The sequence below is a fragment of the Haliotis cracherodii genome, unplaced genomic scaffold, assembly GCF_022045235.1.
Source record: "Haliotis cracherodii isolate W230 unplaced genomic scaffold, xgHalCrac1.p SCAF_8, whole genome shotgun sequence".
Lineage (NCBI taxonomy): Eukaryota > Metazoa > Mollusca > Gastropoda > Lepetellida > Haliotidae > Haliotis > Haliotis cracherodii.
Window position 1 is genome coordinate 50672647 of NW_027266341.1, and position 15385 is coordinate 50688031.

Below are 15385 nucleotides of genomic sequence, written 5' to 3' on the forward strand. Positions count from 1 at the left end.
GTTTCACCGAAGTGGTAAACATCAAAGACCTGCATCACTTTGGGCTTTCCTCCCACATTAAGCTGACATGCCGTGATATAACTGGAATACTGTTAAAAGCGGCATTACACCCAACTCACTCACTCACAGTTTGGTGCATTTGAGGTCACATGGTCATCCAGTAATGAGTCACAGAACTGCACTGATGTAAATCAACAGAATCAATATTTGTACTGTGTAGATGGTGGAAATAAACTGTGAAAACAATCATTTGTGTTCTGTGTACTGATATTTTATTACAAGACAACTGTATTAAGATTCATGGCCGGCACAGAGAAACCAGTAGACCGCTTACCAGAGTTGCATCCCTTCGGTGAGCCAGAATCCTGGGATCGTGGGTTAGAATCTCATATTTGCCTGGTGTGCATTGCAAAGCTCCAATCGCTTGCAAGCGATTACAGCATTTCGCCTTACAACGGTGAGCTAACTTTCAGCTGCTTGCAAGCGCATCACTGAGGTCGCTTCGCTCTCAAACCAAAATGGCGGCTGAGTTTGACAGCGGAATACGAAATTCTTGATTGGATCAACTGGGAAATTAGCAAAGGCAGCCATCGTCGCTCAATCCTCAGTCTGCTGCACATCTACAAAGTTGTCATAAATGCATCGTCTAGTCATCGAGCCCCCTTCTATTTCGTTCTTCATTACGGCTTGGCAACCAAGCGGTAGTTGCACCGCCATTTTGGAAGAGTTCGCAAGGGCTTTGAGCTGTTGCAGACCCTGAGTTGAGCAATTAATTTGCTTCATCTAAGCGATTCGTGACTTGTAACGTCCCCCTTGTGCACAGTTGCATCTGTTAGGCATGGTAGCAACCCAGGGAATTCAACACATGTTGGGTTTTATCCTTGAAAAGAATCAAAGACATGCTTTATATTTTTGCCTAATTCTACCTCTGTGCCAACTTATTGCAAGGTAGACATTCAGTAGAGCATGACCCAATTCCACAGAGCGATCTTATCTGTACGATTGTCGTAAGTCTATCTTAAAGTAAGGGAGTTAGGATCATCTTAGTGCTAAGAACAGAACACCAATTGTCATCCCTGTAATAATGTGTCAGTTCATGGGTGAAAGTGAATGTCTTTTCCTTGGTCAGTTTCAAATTCAAACATGAACTTAAAAATTTGTTTGTTTTAGTCACATGCGATAAGTGGTATTAGCTAAACCCTAAATGGGCCTCAGTCAGGATAGGGGAGATAACTCTCACGAGGATGCTGCTGGCTGCAAGCACATGGCATCAGGCTCACTCTTGTACACAACTACACTTACAGTGAGTAAACACTGTTGACGAACGAAGACATCTTTGTCATATCGCCACACTTTATACAATGCATGTACAGAACTTATGTTGGAAACATTCATTCTAAACTATTGGTAATGAAAGAGTGACTGAGTGAGTGATTATTGTTTAATGCCGCATCAACACTCTTGCCGCAATTTGTAGCCATATTGGTAAAGATTCAAGAAGACGCTTGATTATATTCATAAGTTTTCAGATGTCATGCTTTGAGAGACCCGTGATGATCTGGGTTAGAATAGGTCTTCAGCAAACCATGCTTGCCGTAAGAGGCAACAATTCTTGTTGTAAGAGGCGACTAATGGGATCGGGTGCTCGCTGACTTGGTTGATGCATGTCATCGCATCCCAGTTGCGTGGATCGACGCTCATGTCAGTCAGTGGGTTGTCTGGCCCAGACTCGATTATTTACAGATAATAGAACAGGGATATTGCTGAGTGCGGCGTTTAACAACAAACGTGCTTTGAGAACACTGGTGTAGGGCCACTTTTCAAGGTTTCAGTCTCACATGACCTTCAACTCCATAGATGTAGAAGGGGGCACGGGTGGCCAAGTCGTCTAAGGCGCCGCGATTCGCTGTGCAGAGTTGCGTCCCCTTGGCACGCTAGAAACCTATGATTGTTGTTTCGAATCCCGGTTCGCCCCGATTATGTTTCTAGGTTTGTCAGCACCATACCCGTGCTCATGGGTTTCACCGAAGTGGTAAACGTCCGAGACCTGCATCACTTGGGGCTTTCCTCCCACATTAAGCTGACCCGCCGTGATATAACTGGAATAATGTTAAAAGCGGCGTTAAAACCCAACTCACTTACTCACTCACTCATAGATGTAAACAGATGATGACCACATGACCACTTCACATTTTTCAAGTTCAAAACACTCATTGGTATATGCAGACATGACTAAATTGTGACCAAAAAGTGTTTTCTTAGCTCACCTGGACTGTAGCATGTCATGGCTCTCCACCTGTCCAACTGTTCATATATTTTCTACATTTACCCGAACTGGTTGAACCGAAACATTTAGGAAGGATGTCTAACTACCTAATATGATTCGAAATGGATGTTGGCAAAAATAAATACTTTTAGTTTTGTTGCAATAAATGGAAATTGTATTTGTGAAAAATCCGTTTCTATGATACCCTCAGGGATGGAAGATGCTATTTCCACGTTACAACTAAGGTCTGTAAAATGAACTTCAAGGTCAGCCAAGGTCATAACATAATGGTAGACAGATGAAAACTGGGACATGTCTTCATGGGCAAAGAGTCTTGGATAAATGCAAGGTCACAATGAAGGTTCAGTAGTTGATAGTAATAATGAACATACAATCAATGGGGTCCCTATCGGTGGGGGTCATGGTCACAGTACCCTGATGGTGTTGATGCTGCTAGTGTTTTCAGTCACTGGTTAACCTTCCCCAGACTCAGTTAGGCACAGGGGGCATGTGTGGCCCAGTCGTCTAAGGCGCCGCGATTCGCTGTGCAGATGTGCGTACCTTGGGCACGCCAGAGACCAATGATGGTGGGTTCGAATCCCGGTTCGCACCGTTTATGTTTCTAGGTTTGTCAGCACCATACCTGTGCTCGTGGGCTTCACCGAAGTGGTAAACGTCCGAGACCTGCATCACTTCGGGCTTTCCTCCCACATTAAGCTGACACGCCGTGATATAACTGGAAAACACGGGAAAACCACAGAGTGCTTAAAGTTTGTGTTTCCAGTACTTTCAATCGCCGCGAATAGCTGCAAAATTGCTGATGCGGCGTTAAGCAATATTCACTCACTCACTCACTCCAGTACTTTCAAATCCTCCTTCAGTCGTTAAGTATAGGTTAGGGTTGGTTGGTTGGTTTGTTGTTTTACGCCACACTCAATAATATTTCAGCTATATGATGGCGGTCTGTAAATAATCGAGTCTGGACCAGACAACCCAGTGATAGATATCATGAACATCAATCCACGCAATTGGGATACGGTGACATGCTTCAACCAAGTCAGCGAGCCTAACCACCCGATCCCGTTAGTCGCCTCTTACGACAAGCATAGTCGCCTTTTACGGCAAGCATGGGTTGCTGAAGACCTATTATAGACTAGGGACCATTTCATATTCTGGGGATGGGTCTGGGATTTTAACCAAATAGCGACGTTTCGATGTAGGTTCTTACACCATTATCAGGCTGTCTAACGGTGCAAGAACTTCAATCGAAACGTCGCTTTGTGCAATAAACCACAAGTTGCTATCCATAAAGTTTTTTTAAAAGTACGTTTTTCTTACTTAATTGCCAACTTCTAGAATGCCGATCAAACAGCCATTGTTGGGTGAACTGATCTTCAAGACGTGTCTCAACCAAACATTTAAAATAGCTGGAATATTGATGTGTGATTTTATCTAGTTTATATTATCATCATCGCCTTGATAATCCATAGATATGGCGGAAACTTCATTGTGAACACTCTCGGCTAAAGTAGCAAGCAGTAAACGGGTAACGTCACCATGACAATGTCTATTTGTGTTAATGTGCCACTGCTATCATAAGAAGAGACAAAAAATGCACCAATTCGATGATAAATGGCGTGATTGTAGGGTGTGTAGAAATAGATTACTACTTGTCTCATACCATATGTCTCACAACTGAAAGATAAATCATATCTAACAATCACGTGTAGTGATATCTACTTCACACTAATAATTGCGTGCTTTGACTCAGTGGAGGAAAAATATATCGTGTCAAGCAAAACTCCTATGGGGTGTACACACATGTGATTGTCCTACATACATACACTTGATGCAATGCTTGTAGTATCTAGTTCACTCCTGATAAGTTTCAATGCAGGAATAATTCAACCAGAACAACCACCGGACGTAATGACTAATTGTTACTGTTCTGTCATGTAATCCAATGCACCAGGTTGGTCTATCGGGCAATGATCCGTTGAATACAACTGCTTTGGTACTTCAACAAGAACGTGAAATATTATATTTTGTGTCGACAATTACACGCAAGAATTTACATGTCATGTTGTAGTGTACTATAGTATATCAATTCAAACGTCACAGTTTGGTTTTCAGTAAGAAAACCCGAACCAAACACTACATGTGGGGAAATTGTCGATAAACAGGCGATAATCATACAGGTATTCACCTGTCGTCGACGTATTCAGGTAAATGTCTATATGTTTATATCTAACTTACTATATACTGAATGGTAGTTTTGGTTCGCGTTGACGTATATTATTAGTTATGGTGTCTTTAGCTGCCGTATATGTGTCCTATTTGGTTAGCAGAAACATATTGGGCGAAGAGTCCAGGTTGGCAGAAAGATAGTTTTCTGCGAACCTAATATGACAACGTACACGGCAACTAAAAACACCATAAGTTATGATGCCGAAAAGTTTACATTATGTGGAATCCACACCGCATTACTCTTCTTAGCTTTGTACGATGACGTTGAGGGCCAAAGGGAGACTACTCTTCAAACTTTAGAGGCCAAACTTGTTAACTATAATCTTTATCAATAAAGTCACGAACGTGATTTGAAAAAAAGATTAATGTCCTTGCACATCACAATTAATGATATAAAAACACAAAACAGTGTCGAATAACGAGTTTCTGTACCAGAATTTTTATTTGAAATATGTGAAATTAGGTCAGTAATAGCCATCTTGAATTTTTACTGACGGTTTACGGGCTCATGTGGGGTCAGTAGTTCTGCTCTCTGATTTGTCAATCTCACTTTGAGGCATCATAAATACTTTTCCATGAATACATTGCAAGACTGAATAGATAGATATCGTCTGTGTCAGATGCTAGACCTCACACATGACCAAAGTACATTGATGTACTAGATGTACGCGTGGCAAAAAGAATCGGCTTCGTGCACTGACTTGATAGTCTGATAACGGGGAGACGTTTTAAGGTAGTTTAATATGAGGAAGACAGCAAATGTAACAGCTTAAACAAGAGAAGATTGTTAGCCTTGTGCCCTTGTGAGGGGTCTTGTAGTTAAACACGCATGGCCTGGGGAACTGGCTCAGAGTCGAGATTTATGCTTCATCGTGCTTATGGAAGAGCCAGGATATTCCGAAATCGCTATGAACGTTTTGCCACCAACCTGAGATCGGAGGTGGTGGTGATGAAGTCGGAATTCTCTCACAATGGTATAACAAACCATGTGAAATCCTATAATGGCATCATGAACAATACTAGCGTAATATTTTAACACGACAATGTTAGACAGCTGATAGCACTCGTAACAGCAGCATTTCATCGGAATCACAATATATTTCCTAAGATGAGGTTAAATTGGCTTTCACATCGCGTCCAAGATTATTGCACTTATAAAGCGACGTGCATGCATGTGCATGTGTATGTGTGTGGCTGCTTGTACTAGTCCGGACTAATGCCGATTTATAGTGCTAGCTCACTGACATACCATGACGAAGTTTATCATGAATACCCCACCCAGACACAGTATACTGACCCCGAGCCGACCAGTCCTTGTAAAGCCCCTTAATGCCGAGCGCCAGACAGGGTAATAACAAGTACCATCTTTAAACGTCCTTTGGTATGACGCGGCCGGGGATCGAACCCCGGACCTTTCGCTCTCCGGGCGGACGCTCGACCACTAGACCACGAAGGCGGTCTATACTTCCTTAGACCTAAATCTTCAGATTTGAATTTCCGTGTACGTCTCAACGTCATTCTGAGCCACGCAAACTGCAACAGCATTCACGTGTACTACAAGCCGAGTAGGCTGACACCGCCGACGTGTGATCCCTACGTCCTGTGGTAGATGGGCAGGGTGAGCCAGGCAGTACTGGAAGGCAAAGATGGACACACGACATATTGAGATCTTATGACCAAGACCTTTGTCAGTTACCGTGACATATATGCATATTGGACAGTGTCCACTGTTGTCGTGTATCTTCGCGCCGCGATGTTCTGTCGTGCCATTGAGTATCTTTGTTGTGTGTTTGAGTGACATCACTCTGTTCTATGTTCTGTCGTGCCATTGAGTATCTTTGTTGTATGTTTGAGTGACATCGCTCTGTTCTATGTTCTGTCGTGCCATTGAGTATCTTTGTCGTATGTTTGAGTAACATCGCTGTGTTGTATGTTCTGTCGTGCCATTGAGTATCTTTGTCGTATGTTTGAGTAACATCACTCTGTTCTATGTTCTGTCATGCCATTGAGTATCTTTGTCGTATGTTTGAGTAACATCGCTGTGTTGTATGTTCTGTCGTGCCATTGCGTATCTTTGTCGTATGTTTGAGTAACATCGCTGTGTTGTATGTTCTGTCATGCCATTGAGTATCTGTGTCGTATGTTTGAGTGACATCGCTCTGTTCTATGTTCTGTCTTGCCATTGAGTATCTTTGTCGTATGTTTGAGTGACATCACTCTCTTCTATGTTCTGTCATGCCATTGAGTATCTTTGTCGTATGTTTGAGTGACATCACTCTCTTCTATGTTCTGTCGTGCCATTGGATATCTTTGTCGTATGTTTGAGTAACATCGCTCTGTTGTATCTTCGCGCCACGATGTTCTGTCATGCCATTGAGTATCTTTGTCGTATGTTTGAGTATCTTCGCGCACCGTTGTTTTGTCATGAAGTCACGTCGTAGTGTTGTCCGTTGTCATACCGTCACCTTAATCAAAATAGGGCAAAATTACGACACTAGTTTGTGCAAATAAGATACCGTGGATTAATTTGCTTTATAGCGATTTATTGTCAACATACCTACAAATCTAGTCATTGTAAAATCAGCGAAATATAATTGTAGGAAACGTACAATAATTTTTGTAAGTGTCGTACATGTCACAAAATGTTTCTAACTCTTATGTTAAACTGAAATCGTAACGTGATAACGGTATATCCTCGTCTTTGTCCCTTCGTACTAACATCCACTAACAACCTTTTCTCAGACACTCTCTTCATTACATTTACATTTTGGGATTTATTCTAATTCAGCTGTTTTGTAAAGGAGAGAGTGTGTTAATATTGCTTCGACGACGATCAATAATCTTATATAGAGGAAAACAGGGTTTTAGATTCCAAAAGGCTCAATATAACTATCGTTTATATTTTATTTGTAATAATATTAATTGAATCCTTCCAATTAATATCCGATGCGAAAATGAGTATATTAAATAATTATGAAGATTATATGAAACATTTATTTTGCAGGTGAACAGAATGCAGGTTAATAGGGACTAAAACAGGTTTGATTATCATAGCCACTTGGATTTCGGTCAACAGGTACATCAAGGGCGACTTTGCTTCTCTCTGACCCTGCGATTGAATCGAAAAAATATATTGTCCCAAGTCCATACAAAACTAATTAATTTCAAATATATTGGATTGTGATGTTATAATAACATTAAGGTTTTCAAGTCAAAGTTAGCCGGTGCCTGTGTGGTATGGAAGTTCAATTGGTGATATTTAGATGCAAGAAAACTAAATATTTACTACTAAGAAATAAAAATATAAGGATAAAAATACTCTAAATTTGCTTCACTTCTCAAGTTTCATATTTGCTAAAATGATGAGCTTTAATGCCTGTGATAATCTTGATTTAAAAAAAAGAAGCCATAGCTATTTTGTGGATGGAATCGACACATGTTCAAATAATGAACTCATCAGCAATTCTTGAAAATAGTTGGTAAATAATTGGTTAGATGTAGTAAAGATACCACTACCCTATTTTATCAGATTGCGCCCTAAAGACTTTTGTTGAGCCAACCCAGTTTTGATGAGTATCATTTGCCATGGTTTTATTAGAAAAGGAAGTTCAGGGGCGTCAGAAGCTTGTCCCTTGATCAGCAGATTGTGACATCTCCCACCCACGAAGTTAGACCCCAGTTCTGAGATTATCTACCTATGTAGTCACCGTTCAAAGTTCATCAGATGCCCATTGCTGCCAACCATTCAACATGTCTCCTACAAAAAGCAAATCTGCTCGGAATTTCTGGTTGAAAAGGTTGCAAGAACACATATTGTTACTATGATATAGGATTAGCATTGCCCCTTCTTATTTTCCTGTTTTGCAAAGGAAACACAATGTCACAGATCTCAGCCAGTGGCAGCGACCCAGAACCGGACGATACATATGAGGAAATAAGGTGCTCTTTCTCAAGGAGTCTTACCGTATCTGACGAAGATGGTGAAAGCACATTATTCCACGGCTGCCATAGAGAAGAGACGTTTAAAGGCAGATCGATAAAAGATCCCCCCAAACCAAGCGATATAACAGTATCAGATTCTGGAGATGCAAGGCCTGAGTGATCCTGTTGGAGTGTGAACGCAAGAAATGTATTCAAACGCGAGGCCACTTTTTTTTCACAGAAGGTAGTGCACAATATCTTGGATACGATTTTGCACAGACAAATGAATTGGAGAGTGTTTAAAAGACTCATTAATGTAATTTCTTGATTGGTAATGCTCACTTAGAAATTCAATGTTCGAAATACACTTCCTTCCGTAGGCCTGTGACATGTAGATCTGGTGGCGTGCCCGTATTTTCAAATTTGTATGGATCCTTATAACCTGCTGTAAATTTGCATGTCAATTTTTAGATGTAGTTTTTGTAATTAGAGCCTGAAGAGTTTAGTCTGGACTTGCGGCCTCTAAAGTCTGTGGGTCCTTGGGGCAGCTTGGTATTTTTTGTTTTATATTTCAAACACTGTTGACAATGTCCTGGTAAGGCACGGACTGTTGTACTATGTACCTCACGATCAGCTGAATTACTTAAACAAGAACATAAATCAATTTGTGTAGATAAATACTGACAATGTCAGGTCATGTCATACCATACAGAACTATCGTGAGTCAATGCACCATGCCGCTCCCTGGTGGGCTGAAATCCAATACCACCGTACGGGTAATTACTGATAAGTATTGAGCGAGGAGAGACACGAGCATATCTGTTACCATTGGAGCATTTCACCTGTTGTCGACAGAATGAGGTAAATGTCTTTCTATTTGCCTTATCATATCTAACTTACTAAATACAGAATGATAGATTCAGTTTGCTTTAATGTATCCAATTACATGTGTATATTTCGCCTCTGAATAGATACTGACTGCTGCGTTCTGAAGCTGGCATGGGAAGACGTGACCTAAAGATATCAAAATAAAATAAAGATATTCTAAATTGGTACATGTTTGCCAATGGTGTTGGAGCGATTTTCCCCCCAGTTTCTCAGAACGTCATCGTTCGAGTCTAAATGAGTTCCAGCTAGAGCTTTCATCATGTTTGGGAAAAGAGAGTGAGTTAACATTTAACGTCACATCGGCAGTATTTCAGCCATATCGTGACGAGAAGTACATTAATAATACAGAAATGTATACAATATAAAAAGCTGTCAACGATGGACAGTAAAATTACTAGAATATCACAGATTAATATGTAAAACTAGCATACAACTATAGAAGATATATATAACGGTACAATATAAAAAAGGGCTATAGATCGCCAGCAGCTGAAGGTGTTTGGGAAAAGATGGAAGTCTGACAGACTCAGATCTGGAGTCTAAGGTGGGTGCTCACACTTGTCAATTAAAGCCATGGCAATGACTGCTTTGTGCACTGTTTCATTGTCCTGGTGGAAGAGCACACATTTTCTCAGCTCCCCACGTCTTATTCATAATTCATCCAGTAACTGGCTCAAAAATGCAGCATAATATGCTCCGTTTTATGTCTCTTCCATTTAGAAGAGCGTCCACCATGATGACATCCTTGGCATTCCAGAAGAAGGATGCCATAATTGTTTCAGGTTATGGGACCGATTTTGGCTTCTTTGATTGCTGGAGTTGTCAAATGCTTCCACTGTTTTGGTTGTTTGGAAGTAGTGGACCAAGGTTTTACCCACAGTCGCAAATCGTTGCAAGAACCCGTCTGACTCAGAGCTTCATACAGAGCTAGATTATCACGAGACATGAGTCTGGTGCATTTTTTATCACGTGTCAGAAGCTTTGGAACCCAACGAGCTGATACTTTTATCCCTGGTGATGCATTGTTTGATAGGCATTTCTTAGAAGTTGACAGATGGCAAAGCAGACAGATTTGCTTGACATCGGTACATGCATCTTTTATGAAACGTCGCAATTACAATATAATAAAGACGTTGTTATCCCTTAAACATTTTGCCTACATTCCATTATCTCAGAAACTTTGACAATAAACAGTTTATAGGATCGATTTGTCAAGACTATCACGATGATTCAATCACTCGCAAGTAAACCAGCAAGTCACTGAGGTGGTGGATGTCTCTTTCAGGCAACTTAACGTCTCTACAGGATATGACCCTCAGAGGAAGGCTGATGCTAGGTCCTCTACTGACATGGATCAATTCACTACGATCCAAGTTGTAGATTTCAAGACTCCGTTACCTACCAACTTAGTATGAGACCTGCATTGGTGGATCCACAGAGAACATGAAATGAACGGCATCCCTCTGACTTATCCGACGCCCGAACACCATCTATTCACAGACGTGTCAGATTCGAGATGGGGAGAAATTTTGGACGATCTCACCGTACAGGGATCTTGGAGCACACGAGAGAAGACCCTACATAACAAGTGCAAGTGGAAATGAAAGCCATCTATTACGCCATCCTAGCATGGAAGATACGTCTATCTCAATCATGTTTCCTCATAGCCACGGACAACACCACAGTAGTGGCTTACATCCATGTAAAGGAGGAACCAGATCCAGCTCCCTGATGACGGAGACTACATGATTGTTTGCCTTGGCAGACTCCATCAATTGCCGGATGGAAGCGAGACATATACCCGGGAAACTGAACATACTTGCAGACAGCCTTTCTCGCCAGGGGAAAATAGTGGCAACAGAATGGACCTTACATCCTCAGATCTTTGCTTGGATAACCACGTTATGGGACACACCTCACCTTGATCTATTTGCCACCTGCCTGAATCATCCCCGACCCAAAAGCTCACCAGATCGACACACTATCGATGGACTGGACGGGTCTATTTGCTTACGCATTCCCACCTTGGTCTCTCCTAGACAGGGTCATCCATCGAGATCTGCCTCGGAAGCTGTGGCAAGATCATGGAGACCCTCACCCTCCCTTTTAAATGACAATAGATGAGACAAGTTCGTCCAGTGGAGAAGATGACAAGAGATTGTCGCTAATACTATAGATATATATATATATATATATATATATATATATATATATATATATATATATATACTGTTAATAACTGAAGTGACGTCAGAACCGGAAGTGACGTCAGCACCGGTATTAGTGTCTTAAATCCAAAGTTAACAAGTAATGACGTCATTGGGTATTATCATCATCAATATCATCAAATATAACGGTTATTCAAGTGAAAGTATCACATAGTTTACCAATTCTGGAAACTTTTCTGATTTTCAAGTCCTCATTGGGGAATTTCAGAGGAATTTTATCTCGAGTTATGATTGGAATCAGAGAATAATGGTTTCCAGAAAAGAATACTGTCAATTACACATGGAGTTACTTGAGGCAGATCCCACCGGCTTCCTCTGATATATTCTGGCAAAGATGTGGTAGAGGTTGTAGTTTCGTAAAATTATCGAACAATAGTTATCATTGTTGATATTTCTAAGAATACCTACCTCTTTTACATCGGAAGTACTCCTACCCACCTCCCCAATCCATCTACCTCTAGTGGTCAGATGTGGAAGAAGTGAAGTTCCCGCCATTGCATACGTCATCGCTTGATTAGTTACGATGCTATTTGGGAACAACTAGTTGTCTGATTGAGAGTGAAGAGGACGTCTGATGAAAATCTGAAAATTTTAGTTAGTGTGACTGAAGCCAAAATACAAGATTAATGACAAAGATGTAAGGGAGGTAGAATTCTTAGAATTATTAACAATGATAACTATTGTTCGATATTACACACATGGTACAAATGTATTATTAATAGGTTAGATATAAGTGTTGTGATAGAATGAGTTGCGTGCACTCCAGACTGATCAGTCCTGGCACAAGTATACGCCCAAACAACTGGCACGCATAGGTGATGTTAATATAAATATATGAAAGACAACACAAACGATATGTGAAGCATAAACATAATGTCATTTGTACCAAAATGAATACTGTAAATGTTGGAATCTTCAAAAAGTCCGACCAAATGCATAACCCAAAAGTCATAATACAGAAAACACCGCATGAGACCTCGGCATCGATGTCGCCATGAACGTTTTGCCGCCATCATGGGGGAGGTCATATATGGCAGCGTAATGATGTGGGTGGAAACCTCATATTGGTTGACCAAATTTGGTACAAGTGCAAGTCAACTTAACCGTCCAAAGCTATTGTGATGAAATCCTACAACCGCTCGTTATTCCCATTATGAATTACGCTAGTCGTCTTTCAATGCTACGACAATGCTAGACCGCATAAAGTGTGGGTAACAAAAGAAATCTTACGGAATCACGACGTGCAGGTCCTCCACTGGCTCTCTAAATCGCCAGATTTGAATCGCCGCGCCTTCCTGAACCACAAACACTGCATCAGCTTGCACGTGTACTACAGGCCAAGTGGGTCAACATTTCCTTACGAGTGATCCGTACTTTCCTTTCCTATCTGGTCAGGAGATGCCAGGCTTTACTTGACGCTAATGGTGGACACCCGAGATATTTTCATCAACTTGACCGGTTCCTTGGCTTTTTCCGTGTAATGTCTTCATATCCATACGACACGAGTTGGTGCAAATGAGCAACCATAGCAAAATGTTCGCTGTTTGCGTTAGCGTTTTATAATCTAGTATGTCCCTTAAGATCCAGGTTAGAATTGTTCTTCAGTAACCCATGCTTGTTTTAAGAGGCGACGAACGGGGACGGGTGGGCAGGCTCTTTGACTTGGTTGATGCATGTCATCGTATCCCATTTGCGTGGATTAATGATTGATTGATAACCCATACTCGATTATTTACAGACTGCCGTCATATAGATGGAAAATTGAGTTTGACGTTAAAAAACCAATCAGATCTGGTTATGGGTTTCTGTTTTGAGGAATATATAATAGCATCATCATTTCTTAAAGAAGTTTCGGATGCTTACCTTATGAACAATGATTCAGGGCTGCAGGTCTAAGCGTAAGTGTGTGCAGGTAGTGTCCAAATAGGGTGATATATACTCAGTGGAATGGACATTAACTATAACACATCTTAATTTACATTGGGCGGGTGGATAGGTTCGGATTCGATTCTCCATATAGTACAACTTTAAACCTATTGCAGGTATCCCCGTCCACATGCCCTTGTGGTAGTGAAAGAAAACACGCTGGTCAAGTAACATAAATGGCGCTTTGCGAAACGAACAGTCTCGACTGATGAGGTATATGGGAAATTTACAGTTTATAACGAAACATGTTCGAGAGAATACCATAACGGCAAGAAGTGATAAACTGAACTTCAGAAATGACCATCTGCCATTATTTTGCCTTGTCAATGTGGAACTAACGTTTAAAGGACGTAAAGCTGTTTGTGTACGAGCTTGACGATTACGATAAAGGGAGATAATTTAAGGGGAGGTAACTCTTGTATGGCCATATTTCCGCCAAAGTGTTTCGTTCAATGCAGTGACATATCAAGTGTTATATTCACATTAATGAAAATATCACATTTCTCTAATTCAGAAAACTCAGTCTTTCACACTTAAGTATATAATAATAAGCAGTTATTATTTAGAAAGTTTGCTCCCTTTGCGGTGGAATAGGCCCGGATTCGATTCCCCATATAGTACAACATGAAACCCATTGCAGGTATCCACGTCCACAGGCCCTTGTGTCATTGCTGAGCTATTCAGAAATGCACTATCTGTAAATATAGAAAAGGTTAATGCAGTTCTAACACTCGTGATATTAATTGATATAGAAATATTTTCGGAAATATTTAAGCAACGACACAAGGCCCCGACGTGATATTGCTGAAGTATTGCGAAACACAGCGTCAAACCACAATAAATCGCTCTTCTCCCAGTACACACCTGCATACCTCGCATTATCTGGGAATTTATTACCCGATAACCTGCATGTTGTTAAACTTATCAGCAAATGGTTTGGAAGTTGAGTAGAGATTCGTGTGTTGCATAGACACTTGTAACACATTCTGTTTAACATAAAATTTAAACTGCAGCTATAAAGATTACGGAAGATAACAACGACCGACTGTTTGGGGTACATAGTTTTGGTGCAGGGAAGATCATGAGTGAGTGAGTGAGTGAGTGAGTATGGTTTTACGCCGATTTTAGCAATATTCCAGCAATATCACGGCGGGGGACACCAGAAATGGGCTTCACAAATTGTACCCATGTCGGGAATCGAACCCGTGTGTTCGGCGTTTCGAGCGAAAACTTTAACCACTAGGCTACCCGACCGCCCCCGGAAGATCATGAGAGGACTTAATTAATTTGTTACTGCGTATGACGGTAGTGATCGATTCTGACACTATTTTAAATATGTTTCACAAGACACATGAAATATCCTATTTATTATATACTTTTTGAGTAGGTTTCTACCGGAAATTTAAATGATTTCATTACAAATTTAAATATTTGAAACGTAAATTCTCCCTACCTAACACACAGGGGCGGTTCACCACCTTTGCATTTGCGATTTAAAAAGTAGTTTCGTGTTTGGAAAATCTTATAATATATAAACAAAAGTATTAAAAAATATTTAGGTTTACGAAAATACATTTCAATATGATAATATACAAAATTAACTTTAAAAAATAAATATTCTTGAAAACAAGGACACCACTGTTGGAAGCGAAAGAATACATGCTGGTCAAGTAACCAAATGGCGCTTTGCGAAACGAACAGTCTCGATTGATGAGTTATATGAGAAATTTTAGTTTATAACGAAACATTTTCGAGAGAATAACAAACGGCAAGAAGTGATATTAACTCTGTCATTATTTGGCCTTGTCAATGTGGAACTAGCGTTAAAAAAGACGTCAACAATTTGCTTGACGCTTACGATAAAGGGAGACAATTTAAGGGGAGGTAACTCTTTTATGACAATATTTCC